This window comes from Canis lupus, chromosome 9 (genome assembly GCF_048164855.1).
Source record: "Canis lupus baileyi chromosome 9, mCanLup2.hap1, whole genome shotgun sequence".
NCBI lineage: Eukaryota > Metazoa > Chordata > Mammalia > Carnivora > Canidae > Canis > Canis lupus.
The window spans coordinates 21,282,403-21,301,722 of NC_132846.1; the positions used below are offsets into that span (position 1 = coordinate 21,282,403).

A 19,320-nucleotide genomic window follows, 5' to 3' on the forward strand; every position below is an offset into this window, starting at 1 on the left:
ATTAACAATTAAATGCTCAGCAGAGACATATATCATGTCATTTTATTAAAACTAAAAGGGTCAATTCAGTCACCAGACAGAACAAGTACAAACCTGCCATATGCCTTAAACTGTTTGGCTAATAATATTAATGATGACCTTAGGAATAAAGCAGTAAAATGATAATTGTAAATTTTCAATTTCTAATGTCATGATTACAAACCATATAGTTTATACTACAAAATTGATTGATAGAGAAGGTAGGGTTAAATATGAGCTAATACAAATAAGATCTTGTCCCTTAGATTACTCACAATGTGATAAAACTTATAAACTAAAAGCAGTACTTAAAAAGGGATAAAACTTGTGCTAAAGCATGTGATAAAGATGTGCAGAATGCCTAATGGAAGCAAAGAATGGAATACTAATTCAGCTTAGGTGGTGTAGATTTTTCAAAATGTTATAGATTTTTTTTTTTAATTTTAAAACTCAGCCAGACTAAAGTCAAATAAAATGTCATGTTAAGAAAAAATCTTCACAAGCTACCAAATCGTAATCTTGCAAATTTAAGTTCTATTTGTGATTTCAATTTCAATGAAATATTAAGAATCTTCAATCCCATTTATTAAACCAAAAATGCAGTATATTAAACCTCATAGTTCCATGGTTAAAACACATTTAAAACCTGTCCCTGGGACGCCTGGGTGGCTCAGTGGTTGAGCGTCTGTCTTCAGCTCAGGGCGTGATTCCCGCGTCCTAGGTAGGATCCAGTGGGCATTGGATTCCCCACAGGGAGCCTGCTTCTCCCTCTCTGCCTGTGTCTCTTCCTCTGTCCCTGTGTCTCTCATGAATAAATAAATAAATAAAATCTTAAAAAAAAAAAAGTCCCTGAACACAAAACTCCTACCTCTTAAAAAGAGGTTAAAAATAACTCTTGATAATAGTTAATAATCAAATGGTAGGCACTATGGTCAACCCCCTTGCCTCCTCCACTGATCACAGGCACCATTCTTAAAACAATCTTTGGAGGTAAACACTTTCCCTTTACACAATCTCTACAGATAAGAGAATTGAAACTCGGCTGAAGTGACATGTGTGAGGCTTCCTAACTATTAAGTAGAGTGACTGTTGCAAACAACCTCTGACATCACAACACAGACTCTTTTTTTTTTTTTTTTTTTTAAGACATAGGCAGAGGGAGAAGCAGGCTCCATGCAGGCAGCCTGAGGTGGGACTCCATCGGGGTCCCTAGGATCACACCCTGGGCAGGCTGAAGGCGGTGCTAAACTGCTGGGCCACCAGGGCTACCCACAACACAGATTCTTAACTCAATTTAGTATATTCCACAAATATTAGCAGACTTCATAAAATTAAGTCAGACTGAATAAATGTATATTAATATAGGGTATGTATTTTTAACGAATGCCTCTTAAAAATAATTATCTCACATTACCTAAATTGATTTTTCTTAACACAATTAAGTTATTAAATGTGAAAATCAGTTGACTCATCATCTAAATGCTGATAGATTAAAACCCAAGATTTAACAATGTTTTAATATCTGGGTATCAGTTCAAATGCATTCTAGTTTTTACAGGATCTTATTTACAAAAGCATAATGAGATATTTTGGGTTAATTAAATCATGAAAGAGAGCTATTGAACCAAAATTGGAGCATATTTTAACCATTGCTTTTTTAGAAAACATGATAGACCTATGTTAAAATCATCTAAAGTAAACGGAAAATATTTCCTGCATAGTGATGAAGGAAATAAATTTGTATTTTTGGTGCCGCTTCCGTATAAAACAAAATGACATCAACTACACAGCAATAATAACAAAACACAACTTACTAAAATCTTTAGGGTAAGACTGACTCCATTTCTTCTCTTTCCTAGTTGAGAGTATGTAATTAATCTATCATAAGAACTCCAGGCTGAATTACAAATATCACATGGTCTGTGGCATTGTTTGCAGACTATACCAAACTGGGACGCCTGGGTAGCTAAGTGGTTGAGCATCGCCTTTGGCTCAGGCGTGATCCCAGAGTCCTGGGATCCGGTCCTATAATCCAGTCCCACATCGGGTTTTCTGCATGGAGCCTGCTTCTCCCTCTGCCTATGTCTCTGCCTCTCTTTCTGGGTGTCTCTCATGGATAAAGAAATAAAATCTTTTTTAAAAAAAAGACTATACTAAACTAAAAATACTATAAATATGATGAGATCCCAAATTGATAACTGTTCTTTATCCTTTCACCTTTCTAGATAATGCAAAGATGACCAAAGATAATTTATTTCCAACAAGTTGATTTTAAATTCAAACGATACTGTTTCCTCTGTCAAAAGAATAAATACTGAATGGTTCATGAATGATTAAAAAAGGTATACTAATCTTTGGAAGATAAGGATAACAAAAATGTGGTTATTTTTCTCTCTTACAGATACACCCTCATTCAACATGAGGCATTAACTTGAAAAAAAAAATCAGGCCTTCAACTTCAGAACTTGGTAGGTGGTAAAAAAAGAAATACGTAATTGAGCCTATACAGAAACAATCGTCTTAAACGCATTTTATATTTATTCCAGGATTTTTTCCCCACTTTGATTCATAGATACTGTTTTTGTGAAGATCGCTCATAGCAGATAATGCCTTCCATGGTTTTAAAATTCCTTATATATCAAAATTGACCACTGTGACCCTCATTATCAACTTAACTGGCAAGAACCACTGAGACATGGCATTAGTGCTGCTTTACCACACTGTATTAGATAAAATGTGTTCTCCAAAATAACATGTTTAAATTATCCCTTTTTATCCACTGTGGATTGTGAGTGTATTTATTAACAGTCTATTAATTTTGAAGTTATTGAAGCCAAAAAGAACTATAGGTGAACAGGGTCGGGGGTAACAGCCCAGGTTGCTGGAATTAAGCAATTTGAATAGCTAAGGCAATGAGTGGATTGGTTTTCTATTAAGGCGATAGCCAGTATTCACCTCCTAGGTCTTCCGTGGAAAAAATAACTTTGCACATGATTTTACAACATCAATTGTACCTTCTCCAGATAAGTTTGATAGATAAGGGGAATTCTTACTCCTGCTTTTGATGAACAAGTTATATATTGACTTGAATATAGGTATGTTGCCCATTTTCTGTAAACGAGCAAAATATGCATAATGCAGAAAAACAGATGTGTGAAGTACTGAATTGTGACAAAGCAGAAAGTCTTTAAGAGGAAATAAAAGAAGATAATGGTGATTGAACCTCAGAAAAAACGGGAGTATGTGAAAGGAAATAATGGAGAGAGAAAGAAGGCAAAAAGAACAGTGAATTAAATCAGAAAAAAATTGAGTCTATCAAATTGAGATCATCTGGCCATTGAATCAAAGTAAATGAGAGCAATCAGCTTGTCATATCTAGGAACTGTCAAGTGAGCATTTTCAACATTCATCTAGGAACTCTACCTATATAAACCAGAAGAAGGGTCCTGCAGACAAGAGGCTAAGAGAAAATCCTTAGTTGAGAGAAATCTAACTTAATTTTTAAATTCTGGAACAGAGAAGACATCACTTGCAGTGCTGTTGTCTGTAATATGCCAACCTCTTTGCAGTCAGCATCCACTGATTTTCTACACTTGAGATATAAAAAGACATTTGACTTCTTTGAATAGTTGACAGAATGAATAATGTACTAAAATTGTAGTTCTGAAAGAGTATGTTAGAGGAATTACTTGGGGAGGTTGACAATAATTCAAATCTCCAGGTTTTACTCCCAGAGACTCAGATCAGTGGGTATGGAGTGATATATCCGGTAACTCTTTTGAACCAATTCACTTAGCCTTTTAATGCATGTCAAGAGGCTGATATTTTACCTTACTTGCAAGCTGACAAATTAGCCTGCCGCAGGTTCATGTATATCAGCAAAAGATAAAAGATTCCTGGGTCAGAGACTAGAGACTTTGTTACTCATGGCACAGAGTGTAGAATGATCATCCATCTGCAGTAGTTTCCCTTCCTCCAATTCCCATAGGTCAATGCTGATGGGTTCAGATGGATGTCTGCACATGCATAGGAGAGGAATCCTGAAATTAGGATAGCTTTATCAAAACCAAACTCTAAACTCTGGGTACAGCTTAATGAGTCCTATGACTCCTGCCACTTGTCTTGACCATCATCTTTAGAAGGCATGAGTATAGGTAGATACATTCATTTTTATTTAGAAGTACGTACACATGATTTCGAGTACTATTCCCTTAACAATTATACTTTTTACCATCAAAGCAAACCTTAAGGATATAGCTTTACTAATAGTTGTGTTATTTCTGTAACTGTTTTACCACAAAAATATCTCCTTATCATTTTTTTTTACCTCATGTGACATCTTTTCTTATCATGACTACACTATCTAGGGGAAAGAAGAACAAGTGCATGATTAGAGAATGTATTTTTATTCATTTAGAGACTACATGAGAAATCTCATTTCCTTGTTTGTCACATTTAATTTTGACTCAAATTCTAAGCTAGAATTGGCTTTGCTTCAAGTTGGTCACTTCTAAAAAATCAATATTCAACAATACAGGCTTGCTACTACTGGTGGCGCTTTAGATTTTATTTTCTGTATCCATATCGCTGTTCGTATGCTTTTTCCACCTAAAATTCCCCTGATTACATCCACATGTTCCACCATATATTTCTCCAGTGCCATACTCTCCATAAAAATCCTCTAGTCCTTAAGATTATTTTACCTGAACTCTTTATTCTGAGGCTAGTTTACCTTTCCATGTCATTTAACCACATCTATCTTGGATAACAAACTGAATACGTGCCTGTTTTTTCTCTGAGACCATGAGAATTACAGGGCCATGGATCAGGTATTATTCAAAATGTTTTCTTCCTGGTGCCAAGCATGGCTAACTCTCTCAGGTCCTCTATTGTTCACCTAAATAGCCAATCTAGCACTCTGGCACTCAATCTCAAATTCAATTATCAAAATTGTTTTTTCAAATAATATGTCACTATGTATTTTCTCTATTTTCTGAATCACTCACCCAATTAACCCCATGATAGCAAATACTTAACTAATTGTATTTACTCTATTTTTAGCATCTAAAGCAATGCCTGGAAATAACATAGATGTTGAATAAACTAAAACCCATAACTTTAAAAAGCGTTCACCTAGCATGACAAATATTTCCATATGAAATTAACATATTTATTGTAATTATTTTATCAGTTCACCAAACAATTCTTTATTTTTTAAAGACATTATTTATTTATTTATCCATGAGAGACACAGAGAGATGCAGAGAGAGAGGCAGAGACACAGGCAGAGGGAGAAGCAGGGTCCATGCAAGGGAGCCCGATGTGGGACTCGATCCCTAGTCTTCAGGATCACGCCCTGGGCTGAAGGCGGCGCCAAACCGCTGAGCCACCCGGGCTGCCCTCACTAAACAATTCTTAAAATGACTGCTTAGTTCTGTTCCATTCTTCTGACTTAGATAAGGTCATTACCTGCCTTTCAGAGACCACTAAAGATTAAGAACCTAGTAATTAAAAACTATGAGAATTAGATGTATGCATATACAGGGAGATATATTTAAATTGGTTAGCTCCATGGAAAATGGACAGTAACACTTGCTATTTCAAAATAGTAAATTACCTTAGTTACAAATACTTCTCCACTTCTTTTATTTTTTTTTTTAATTCAGGTTTGAAATTTTTCTACCAAATCCAAGTTAGTGCTACCCATATATTTGTTAAGGAAAATGTACTTAAGCTACAAAAGTCATTTCTCACACACTATTTAGCAGCTCCTTCTTTTATTTAAGAACTAGTTTCATTATTCCCTAAAATATCAGATGTGGACCATCAGAAAAGTTATTTGTATGGAACTTCTCAAAATCCCACATCAGCGAAACATAAATCTAATTCAGTAACAACTTAACCTTGTTGCATTTGACTTTTCTAGTAAATATTAGACTTTTTCTGTGTTCTACCAAAATTTTCTCCACAGTAAATCTACACCAATAATACGTTTTATATCTTTTATATATTTTGTACTTTTGTATATTTTATATTCTATATTTCTTTTACATATTTTTGCAGTGATAAATATCTGGCCGAAAGTTATTTTGAGGGATTAAATGTGAAGTCTAAACATTTAATCAAGGAGGCTAAGCACTTCATTTGTAAAAGTAGTGGTGCAAAGATAAACACAAGCAAAAAAATATATATATATGTGGCTATTTTCTAACTTGGGTGATGTTTTTGTTTTTTGTTTTTTCCTCAAAGAAGAGACTGGTGATTTCTGCCTGACATAGGAAGTGAACATTTAGGTGACAAAAATTGGCAAATACTATTATATCATTAGGTCAAAAATTAGGATTCTGGCATGTAGAGAATTACTGAGATGGACAAATACTGATTTGAATAATGGACAAGGATAAAATAAGCCCACATCTTGAAGCAAACTGAGATAGTGTCGTTGTTCCTTATGTTTGGACCTTTGTCTTAAACATCGGTGTTACTTCTAAAGGGTATTAATTATGAGGTAAGTACAGAAAGCAAACTCAAATATGATTCAAAGTGGTATACTATTATCTCTATATTTTATTTCCCAAGCCAGGCATCACATTTTATGAAAGAGGATTTTAATTTACCAGTGTCTCTTTGATTTGGTATCAGCTGCCTACTTTCCAAAGTGTGAAAGAAATTCTCCTTCTCTGAAATAACTCCATTTCCACAAATAATATCAATTCAAATAAGTATTAAGAATTTGGTCTCTCGATGTTTAGATGTAGAGTCAGAATAGTATACTGTCAAAGTTCAAAGCTGATGACTGGTGGCAAAGTCAGATCAATTTTTCTGCAACACGATTCTAGGTTAAACGTCTTCAGGAAGTAGTTTAGACAATATAGAAAGATGTTAATTTGAAAACATTTTTACACTGTAGGTAATGATGATGATTTCGTTTTTGGAGATTTTTTTTTTTTTTTAAATCATAGTAAACACATCACCCTATACTTTCAAATACAATTACCGCCTCTTCCTATCTCCCCTTTAGCTGTAGATTTCATTCTGTCCACCTATTGCACCCACCTGCAATATTGAAATCTTGCCTTTTAATACGACTTCTCTATTTGCTTCATTGACCTATTATGTATTGCAAATCCAATCTCGCTTAAAAATATTCTTTCCTACTCCTATAACTAATGCCTTTCCCTTCTCTTGTTATTTTCCATTGCTATTTAATTTTACTGCTGTATTTTTATGTTACTCTGAAATGAAATTTAGAATAAAAAACTTCTAAGAATTGCAATATTGTGATAACTAAGCAGATACTCTGTCATGTATTATTATTGTGGTATTTATGTGTGATGTACGTGATGAAAAGCTGTTAGCAAATTTTATGCTCACTTTCTTGTAATGTAGTGCTGATTTCTAATCACTTTTTGAAGCTGCTTTTCAGTTTTTCATCCTAATACTGTTGAATATAAACTCTACAATGTAAGAAAATAAGCCATAATCTCATAACATTGGATACAGGGTATATTTTTCAGAGGTCAAGCTTTTAATTCAGCTGATACTTTACAGTACGTATTGCCTGAATTGTAAACATCTCTCACACAAATATAACTGCCCAAGTGGGTGAAACCCCAGTGTTCACTGGTGCACCCAGGGAAACTCTTTTTCTTTGTCCTATACCAAGGCCATCACAGTGGCGTCTTCAGAATAGCTGCTGACATGACGGACGACTCTCCTACTTCCAACTTTTTGATCTTCCTTCCCCTTTTCTGAATTGGCAGTTGGTGCTGCTGCTTGCTGAATCCAGTGATACGCCAGGGAGTCTGTTTCTCATGTCCTCCTTCCACATTAAGTCCTCCTTCCACATTAAGGATGCTTTATCATGCAACGAAAACATTGGCTTATGCATATATTGCTGGAAAAAGACTTGGAGATGCTCCTGTGTCTCTCTAGAAAGTCAAATTTCAACTGTGGTCTCCATTTATAAGTATGTGTCATGCACAAATGTCACAAAGCTTTACTAATACTTAAATAGCAAAGATTTATGATGTTTTTCACAAACATTACATATGTGGGAAGTCCAAGCTAATCTGTATTTCGGTATTTCATTTGTTTTCCAATATGCTTTTTGAATAAGTGTAGTTAGCTATGTTATGAACAGAATAAACTCTCAGGTAAGCTAAGCTTTGTGCAGTGAATGTGAATATTTCTGGTGGCAATAAATCCTTTCTTCTGAAGAACATCTACTGCACTTCCACCCCTAATCCATGATGATTTCAGATTTAATGATTTTTAAAATTTATTCTATATCTGTCTTTAACATAATCTAACTCTAGGCTTGTGAGTACCTGACATTTTACCCAAGCCTTAATTATCAGGATGTCTCACTCTGTCACAGTGATAAGCTTACCTACTTGTTTTGGAAATTATCTGAATTTATTGGCATCTTCATGAGAATGTTTTACAGAGCTATAAAGATCTTTCAAAGAAGGTAAGTCTGAAAATGTGACTTGCAGAGAAAGTGAAGCCACAAAATGGACAGGAGAGATTGGGTGACCCTGTTCTAGGTTCTTGTAGCCTATGTCTGCCTTTCATCCTTGCAGCCCTGGCATGGTGGTAGAGGCTTACTATAGTGCTATTCTCTTGATTGCTTTCCAGAGCTTGCTTTGATTTCTCAGGCTCTTCCATCACTGGCATAATACCTACTCTCTCTGTTTTAAATGCCCAGTCGTTCCCCCATATTTTTTCTGTTTGAACATGGATAGATTCATCTTTTAGATCTTATTTTCTGTGTGTTCGTTCATTTTGGCAACAATACTTATTCCCCAAAGGCTTACCAAGAAATCTAATAGATAAAATCAATAAAAGTAGAGGTACTAGCAAAGCTGTTGAGGTGACATGATTGTATATAACCTAGCTGGCTTGATTTTTCTATTTCTCTGCCTTCCCAAATCCCTAAACACTACTTAATACAACTAAAAATACATGGCTATATTCTTTTCAGTTGAGGACATCTAGCTATACTGAGAACATATAGATGCCTTAAAAATAGAAGAATCTTACAAATCTCGATGTAATTCCTCATATAGGAATGGTGAGGTCATTGTTTCATTCAGATAAACATCTTTGAATATATGTCTCTCATATCTGCTAATCACTCCATAAGCTCAGTTCAGCCTTAACTTTAAAATTTGATTACACATCTTTTCCTGATACTGTTCTTTACCAGAGACCTTAACTTTTTTTGTGTCTTCCCACCATTATAAGACTTCTCATTTCTCAGGGCTATTTGTGGCCAGTTCCATCACTCATCTTCAAAACCCTTAACTGCTTTACTGTTGCTGTATGCACTGCCCCCTGCCCCCGAGCTCACTCTTGAGCTTTCTGTCTTTGTCTCTGTCTCTCTTTCTCTCTCTCTCTCTTGCTCTTTCTCTCTTTCTCACACACACACACGTGCACCCCAGCACTGCATTTAAATAAGCCATAAAACCTTTAGATAATTGATCATTTTTTGTTCTCTTGGACTCTTACCAACTAATTCTGACCATCATAGACCCTGATCTACAAGGATCAAATCCCATCTTTGTAATCCGCACCAAATTGTAGATGTGGTATTTCAAAAGAGTTCTATCAGAGGAAGTAAATTGTGGGATGGCTAGATTGAATGTGGTAATATACGTATAAGACAATATTGATTAAGTGGGAAATGCTGAAACAATTACACAGCAGTAAGACTGCTCCAAGCAACAATTCACAGTATCAGACATCCTTTCTAGACCAGACCTGCCAGGGGGCAGCTTTCATCCCTCCACAGCAAATCATCTTTCTTGAGACAGAGTAATCCATTCAACAATTATTTATTTAATATCTATTCTTTCCCAGTCAATGTATTAAGAACTGGGATTACAAGCATGGATCGTATCTTCAAGTCCCTTGCATTTTAATATAAAGATAGGGGTGTAAATGATTACAATGTGAAATTGTACAATTATAATGAAAGATTTGACAAGGTACTAATGAAGTTGAGAAAATTTGGATGTAACTAAGGCTACTTGAAGAGGTTTTGCAAAGTGGCATGCCAGGCTGGACTCTGAAGTTACTCTATGTAAGTGATGCATGGGGGGAAGAGTATGGTTGGAGGTGAAGCCCTGATTTGGGGATCCAGCCAGCTTCCCAAAGCCAGATTATTTATTATTATAAACAGGTGACAGTCACAGTACCTTATTGAACACAATACATGTTTTGTAAAAATGAACAGAAATAGTGCATCCTAGTGAAGTGGCAAGCCTTGGAAACAGGCAGAGTCTAAGCCAACCACCCCTCTAAGCATTGTTTTGAATATACTTAAAATTCTCATTGATGTTGCAAGATATATCAGAAGCAATGCATGTTAAGTAGTTAGTGCAACATCTGTCATGTTAGAGGTACCAAAAATATAAGTTATTCACAATAGCCTGAATATTAGTGAAAGCAATAAAGGTGGCTGTGCTGGCAGAGTGATTTTATATGGTCTCTTGGAATTACTTCATTAGTCATGTCATTCTATGCCAGCCAGATCCTAGAAGGAAAGCCAAATCAGGATATTCAGAGTATTTTTTTTCTTGTGGCTGCAGTATTAACAAATAATGATGAAATTTTTTTCTGTACTAGGAAATGTGCTTAATTTAATTTAATGGCATATAAGTAGACCTAGTTCTGTCCAGGTCCTGATTTTAAAGTCCATTATAACCTATCACTGTGGAAGTGTCAAATCCACACCCATATGTAGGTCTTCCAGTGACTGAGGTCAATCTAAATAATGGCCTCCATTTATGCTGTCCAAACCTATTGTTTTCAAAAAGAACTCAGAGGCTGATATCTTTGAGCATGGAGTTCTGGCTTGAGTGAAATGAGACTATTGTCACCTCCAGGGAATAATTAACTAAAGGTTTAAGCACTGCTCTTGGGGAAGAGGTGGGTTTTTGGGGGAATTGAGAATCTCCTCAGGAATTCTTGGAATGGAAAAAAAATTGCAAACGCTAAGGCTCTCATATAGTAGGGACCAATTATTTTCTTGTCCTTTTTGAAGTATGCATTTATTAGAAAACAGAGACTCTAGAGAAACATCTATCCATTCACACAAAACAAATTCACAGCCTGGGCTTAAACTAGAATTGTCCTTATATGAAGAGCTAGTAGAAGTAGCTGAAAATGACAGCCAGTATGCCTCATCCTCACTCTTTACTAGTGAAATGTCATCTACATGTTTCATTAGTAATTAATTGAATCAGGAATATTTTAAAGCCACAGTTCATTGGTATTGTTATGTGCCTTAATTTTACTTCGAAGTATCTTACCATGAAGTATTTTGATATTTGAAGTATGAATTTTAGGAGTTTAAGTATTTTTCCACAAGAGATTTTAGAAGACTTATTTTAAGATCTCTTATGTAGATAAATGATCTGTAAAAAACAGACTAACCTTAATCATATTCTTTGTATTGTTGAATCCAGTCTTAAATTTGAGTACCTCTGGCTCCTGTGTGATTTTTCTGAAAATTTAATGTTAATTTAAAAAAATATGTCAAATGCATATTTTTAAGGGAAAAAATGATGAATCTAGTATGTACCAAGTAGGTTTCACCACACAAACTTAAATCCACACATTTTTTTGTGTGTGAAGATTATTTCTACCATGTGAATGAGACATTAGGGGCATGGCAATGTTTGCTTGTGGGTCCAAACTGCTTCGTGGTTATAAGACAACCAGTTAACAAGGAATTCACTTGAAAAGAAGATTTTCACTTGTTGATTCTCTTTTCTGGATTTTCATTGTCCCATACCATCCAACATTAAATCGTGAAAACAGTATCAATATTTAATGATGTAAAGCTTTTATCACATGATGTATTTCACTTCTGACTACTGCTGAGAATAATTCTACTGTTCAGTTCTCCAAAAGCACTTTCATGGGAAGTTACCTTTTTGTTGATTACAAGGCATATTTGTTTTCATGATAGTTTTCACTAGTTTGAGGTAACTGCAGTGGTGGTGCAAGGAAAGATGTTGTAGAATAATGCATAGTCTGTAATCTTAGAGAAATCATGTAAATGCAATGAGAAACAAAAAATCATGTCTTAGCAACCTTTTCTAAAGTGATTATATTGATTATATTTCTAGGTCTAAAGGACCTTAAAAACTTTTCCCGAGTTCTATATTTAATGAAAAGGTATTATCCATTGTAACAAAATTTCAAGACACTGGAAGTGCTACAATACAGTTGGATGGAAAGTAGTGATAGACATTATGGAGCTGTGTTACCGCAGGGATAGTGGAGCAAACATTTTAGAGAAATATATTCCATGACTAAATTAATCAAATCACAAATAAAATTTGGCTTAGCTAAATGCATTATGGTGTGCATTTACAACAGAATAGTATGTAGCCATTAGACAAGATGGTATTTAATGATAGGGGGAAATGTGCATAAGCATTTTGTTCAAAACACATGGTTAAAGTTTTTAAAAGTTGATTCAACTTTAGAAACTTATGATTTTTCTTAAGGTGCAGATGTTTTAATGAGTAAAAAAGTCTATTGAAACAACTGATAACACTAGCATTTATTAGGATGTTTAGTTGATTGCTAGAATAATTATATTTTCTAAGCTGTCTAGAGTGAATATATATTTCTTTGGAAATAAGATAAATCAATGTTATAAATGTTTGATTTAAAATGGTCCTCTCACATCTTAAACACATGCATAGATGGCTGGGAATATGACATTCTTTATGCCTTTTAACACAATGCTTACTGTAAAAGAGTTCCTAAATAGTGAATAAATGGAATTATAATTGGTAGAAGACCAAGTTTTTTTGTTTGTTTCTGAAAAGGAGTAGATAATTGGAGAACATGATACACATCTACTTAGTCATGCCCAGAATGCTGTCCTATTTGGATACATACACCATGTCTTTACCTTTATGTAAAAAGTTACTAATGTTATTGAGTGTGTTCTATTTTTTCTCAATATCCTGGTTTCAGTTCAAAATCTCTAAATTGGTTAAGGATCCCATACTAGAGTTCAACCTGGAGTTCCAACATGTTATAACACAAACCAAAATATTTTATACATTGAATGACCTTGGTTATTTTGTGCGGTTTGTCATTGGATATGATGGGATAAGAAATTTTCATTTTATATGCATTCCTGGATTACCCAATCAAATACTAATTTTATGGTTTCCACTCTATTAGGTACCTTTGATCTCTCCTTCAGAGCCTACTCACTTTCTTCTGCTTTTTTAAAGTTGTCTGTTATTTTAATACACAGTCTATCTTTTACTGTGATTCTTATTTGTGTCTTAGTATCTTTCAGCCTTCCTCTGGCAGTTGGTATACCAAACATGATCAATCTCTGGCCCGTAGTTATTATTTTGGGGTATTGTTTCTTTTGTCTTTAAGTTCTCTTTTCTATGGTCTTTTTTCCCCCTGTAATTATTTAACTGATAGTAATAGTTGAATTCATTAAATGCCAGCTGGCATTGTATGTGATTATAGAGACCAAAAAAAAAAAAAAATCTCTGGTCCATTTCTTCTTTCATTCTTTGGTCTTTCAGTCTACAGATATTAAACTGTAGTTGTTAGAGGCTGAGACTCTGAAGCCAGCTTACCTATTTCAAATCCAAACTCTGCCACTAATTAACTGTGTGACCTTGGACAAATTCCTCAACTTAAAAAAAAAAATTCCTCAACTTCTGAATTTGTTTCTTCATTTGTACAATGAGGTTGATTATGGACGTGTTGCAAAATCATGGCCCCTTAAAGATGTCCATGGACCTCCAAACAAGATTTTGCAGATGTGATTAGCAGTCCTGAGATGGAGAAATACTCCTTAAAAATGAAATAGGCAGGAATTCAGAGTTAGGTAATGCGATGAAAGCAGAGCACAAGGATAATGTAGCATGATAAAGGCATGACTGGCCACTGATGGCTTTGCAGATGGTGGAATTGAGCCATGAACCAAGAATGTGGATGGCCTTTCTAAGCAAGAAAAGCTAAGGAAATGGATTCTTTTCTCAAGCCTATAGAAGAAAGTCTTGTTGCTAAATTAACATTAGCCCAGTGAGATCCATTTTAGAATCCTGACTTCCAGAATGATGATAAATTTGTTTTTTTAAGTCATTGAGTTAATGATAATTTGTTACAGTAGCAGTAGGAATATAGTAGGGCTTCCAGGAGAATTCTAAAAATCAATATTTGTGAAGCAGTTAAAGAGCATCTTATAATCACTATATATGTGTTTTTGCACAATATTTATGTAGGTACCTAAAGAAATAAGTATTGAGAAGTATCAGGTGCCCCCTACAAATACTTCACATGCATATAGACAGAAAATAAATGTAAAGAATTATCCCTATTCGGTTGTAATATACCTTAAATGAAACTACACAAATATATTAGAAATGGTATATATCTATATTATATGTAACCTACATTATAAGGGAAAGCTGCTGAGGCTTTGGCATACTCATGTAATGATAAAACAATAGGGATCTGGAATAGATTCTATGTGTAGTTGCTTTAATGATGTTAGGGTAGTATTCTTAGATCTAACATGTGAACCTAATGCTTGCCTTTGCTTAAATGCTGAGGGAAAAAAGCTTTCCCTAAAACAGTGTTTAGCTCAGATGACAGAACTTTAGTTGTGAGAAACTCAGTTTTAGAGAAAACCCCAAAAGTATAGCATGCACCTTGGTGCTTGAATGGTAAAAGGCCTTTCTTTACTTGTGCCCAAGGGAAGTAAAAATCGCCCTTGAGAAACCTGGATAAACACCAATCCCCTCAGAAAATGCTGCAGTGGGAACCTGATGCAGCTGGTCCACTTAGGATTGACATTACAGGTGTTCTTATTCAGTGAAGAGGTTGCAGCTGTCAGTATAATCGCAACAGATGGCCATCCAGGACTCCTTGTCTGCCACTTGGGCTGAATCAGTACATCGGTAATGCCAAGTATTAAACCACATTCCTGACTACTGGGAGTGGGTGTTTCTCTTCCCCAGCCTACTCGAATGACCACCTAGAAATGGTGTCATAAAAGATCTTTCAATCTCAGAGAGATTTTAAGAGTATTTCTGTCTCCCACAGGTTAGACCAAATTCAGATACTGGGGCTGGGAGGCATTCTCTTTTGAGAGATGATCAAGGGGATTATCACTATTTCATCAGAATACATATTGTCATCCAGGCCATCAATAACTTGTAGTAACTGAAGTCTGTGTTGTGCAAAAACATCTATCCATATATCTCCCTATTGGTACAGTTTGATTTACACATAATAGAAGAGAGACATCTGCAGTTTCCTGGTATTAAAACTAAAGAAAAAAAAAAATAAATAAAACTAAAGAAAACTAAAAAGTACTTCTATCTGAATTACAAAGAAAGCTTTTGTGTATTACTAACAAGTGCTTAATATGTACTAAGTATTATGCTCTAATGCATTGCCTTTTAAACCTAATAATTCTGTTATATACATGTTGATTCAACCCTCGTACTTCATAGATGATAGCACCAGTGTATACATAATTGTTGCAATATACACACAGTTTATATTCATCTGACCTCAAAGACTGCCTGGGGCAACTCAATACTTCTGCCTTTAAAACTTCTTCTGGGCACTGTATGATTACCCCACAAAACCCAGGGCCAAATTTTAAAATAGGAAGCAAACACACACATAACTGTTAAATCCTAACAGTTTGGAGAATCAAGTTTGCTCTGTGACCTTATCTGGTGCATCTCTAGATATTGAACTTGACTGTGAACAGCTGCTATACTAAATATTAAAAACCCACAGGAAGAACAGAGAAGCTTGCACCACAGAGGGCCTGACAGTGCCTTTATCAGAAGGCCATAGCACTAAATCAATGTAGCTGAAATGTACTTTCATCCCAAAGTGCTCCAATCTTAGAAGTTACCTGAAAGATGCAACACATTTATCTTCCAGACAACAGATTCCTAGTGGGTTTCTCCTCGATTTTCCTAAGCTGCAGGACTTTCTACCACCAGGGGGCGCCAGAGCAACAATCAAGACACTGTAGATTCTTAAGTAAAAAGACATAATTTTCTCCTGAATCATGACTCATCCATGGTGTTGGGGCAATAGATGGCACCTAAGGGCACAATTCGTGATCAACCAGAGCTTTACAAGAGTCCATGATGTTAATTTTAATTTAAGGAAGGATAAAATAATTTATACAGAGAATACCGGAACTCTGTTAGAATATTCCTCCTGCCAAATATGTCTGAGTCATTACCAAGAACTATTTTGTTTTCTGCCTACTGCTTTACTTTTTCTAATGGAAATGGTTCCTAGAGGAAAGACCAAAAAACCTGTTAAAAAGATCAGAGTCAAATAGTAAAATCAGCTACTTAACAATAGAAATAGTGGCATTTGGATAAAGAAAGCATTTTTTTTTTTTTTTACTAGAAAATTCTTGGAACTCTATATAGTAAATATTAGCCCTAAAACTCCTTCTAAGAAATTTTAAGAAGGGAAAGTTCCCAAATATCTCACTGCAGCACTCAGAATAACAAAGTTTTCTTGTATGTTTTCTCTTCACATACTTGTTTGTGTATATGTGTGTCTGCACCATAGATGCCATGTATGTTACATAATATATGTCCTGTGTGCTTTGTAACAATTGATATGTACTGTTTACATGTATACTTTTTACATTTTTTCACTTTGTATATCATGAACATCTTTCCTCTTAGGCCGTAAATATCTACAGTCCCTGACTTATAAGGGTTCATCTTAGATTTTTTTGACTTTAAGATGTCGTGAAAGCAATATGCATTCATTAGGAACAATACTTCAGATTTTGAATTTTGATCATTTCTTGGGATGTTGTGATACTATCCAGTATGATACTGTCTTGTGATGCTGGGCAGTGGTAGTCATAGCTGCTTGTCAGCCACGTGATCACCAGGGTGAACAACTGACAGAGAACCTCTCCCTACTCATAAACTATTCTGTTTTTTACTTTCAGTATAGTATTCAGTACATTATATGAAATATTCAACACTTTATTATAAAATCATTGTGTTAGATGATTTTGCCCAACTGTGGATTAAGATAAGTTTTCTGAGTATGTTTAAGGTAGGCTAGGCTGAGTTATGTTCAGTAAGTTATATGTATTGGCTGTATTGTTTACTTAAACCCATAAAAAGTTGAACAGTGGCATGTTACCCCATTGTATGTCAAGAAAGATCTGTAGTTCTTTTTAAATAAACTAGATATCTATACGTCTACATTACTAAAACAATATAAATACATTAAGTTATATAATTTTCTTATTTTTTTAAAAGATTTATTTTAGAGAGTGCAAGCAGGTGAGCTAGGGTGTGGGGGAGCTGGGTGGGGGAAGAAGAAGAGAGAAACTCAAGCAGACTCCATGCTGAGCACACAGAGCCTGACTGGGGCTCAATCCTATGATCCAAGCCTACAACCTGAGCCAAAACCAAGAGTTGGAAGCTCAACCCACTGTGCCACCCAGGCACTCCTGTATTGTTCCCTTTAAAAATATATTCTTTTACCAATTTAAGCCTGTTATATATTTGGCATGCAATAATTCACTTACGTGACTGGATATTTCTACTTCTTTAAGGAAGAAACCCTTACATACTACATACCTCTCCGGACAGTGACAGTATGCATGGACTTGTGATAGACTGTTAGTCTAGCGGTAGAGACAGCAGCTTACTTCATTTAGTCTAACATTTCACAAATAAACATTCATCACTTTAAAAATACTAACCTAAATCTCGGGATCCCTGGGTGGCTCAGCAGTTTAGCACCTGCCTTCGGCCCAGGGCATGATCCTGGAGTCCTGGGATTAAGTCCCACATTGGGCTCCCTGCATGGAGTCTGCTTCTGTCTCTGCATCTCTCTCTCTCTCTCTCTCTCTTTCTGTGTGTCTCTCATGAATAAATAAATAAAATATTTTTTAAAAAAGTAAAAAAAAAAAAAAAAAAACTAACCTAAATATCTGCAGACATAGATTGTGATGCGTCATTCTAGATTAATTCTTCAATTTGCTTTGACCCTAGAGAGTGCTCCTCAAATTTTAATCTGCATGTTGATCACTTGGGGAGCTTGTTGAATTGCTGATTCTGATTCTATAGGTCTGGAGTGGAACCTGAGATTCTGCATTTCTAATTAGCTCCCAGGTTATGGTCGCTTGTCTGTGAATAGCTGACCAGTGAGATCTTATATTAGAAGATAGGATGTAATTCACATGGGGTTGTTTTGATCCTAGGAAATGGCAGGAAGCAGTAATTTGAATGACCTTTCCAATTCATAAAAGGAACTTTTCTCCCTTTACTTTTTAGTGATTCATTTGTTGGTGCTTTACATTTGATCGAATTTTTAATACTATCTTTGAACATGGATTAAGAAAGCTCTCTGAGGAAAGTAGCATGGTTAATACTTTATGTGAGATACTATTTTAACAGCAATATATTAGCCAGATTTAGGAGTAAGTAAGAGCAATGAACTAAGAAACAAATGGTTTCTTCACCAGGTTTTATTCACCCTGCCAAGCACCACTATCCCTGCCTGATATGTGTGAAGGTGCATGGCAGCCTTTTTACCGTGGGTAAACTGTTCGACATACATAACAGATGGGGTCATAACTTCCCAATTCCATAAACATAGTCTCCACTCCTGGAGGCAGTAATGTATTAAGATGCTTTTTCAATGTGTTTATAGTAGGTGCATTGCTGGCATTTTACACGTTATTGAAGCTCAGGGCAGCAATAACTTGTAATGTAGTTTTCAACATAGCTTCAATGTGTTTTTAGGGGTGAGGTACAATAGATAAGAAATACCTCTGTAAATTATTCTTTCATTCTGTCACTTGGTTCAAGAGTGTTATGCCTGGCATTTCAGTGTGAATTTGTGATTGTTTGGCCATTATTATTTTGATATTTTGTCCTTTGTAGAACCATCCTGTCAGTGAGGTTTACAGTTACCTCTACTAAATGGTATCCCTCTATAGCACACTCAAATATTGTTCCCAAGATTGATAGCGGCCTGCTACTCTCGAAAATCCAGTTAACCTCACTGGAGACACAGTGTCCCCAAAAGACAAGAAAAAAAATATGACTCCAGTGGAAGATACAGGAAATATATTTCAGGAGGGAAATTTATATTTTAAAGTTTTTTCTGTGAGCATTATCTTGATGTATTGAGCAAACACGTATGTAAGATATCTAGCAAGTGCACTAGGACTTGGATACACATTAATTTCAGTGACTTTGTTATTCCAGTTTCTGAAACTTA

General features: G+C 35.3%; 1 long non-coding RNA gene across 2 annotated transcripts in view; it reads left to right on the forward strand.

The window, feature by feature from the left end:
• Positions 1–19,320, forward strand: part of LOC140639881 (uncharacterized) — a 148,452-nt gene that overhangs the window by 110,891 nt on the left and 18,241 nt on the right. For both annotated transcript variants that reach the window (XR_012036532.1, XR_012036533.1), the window contains one exon: positions 2,420–2,486. This is a non-coding gene — a long non-coding RNA (uncharacterized lncRNA). The remainder of the gene's footprint in view (positions 1–2,419; positions 2,487–19,320) is intronic.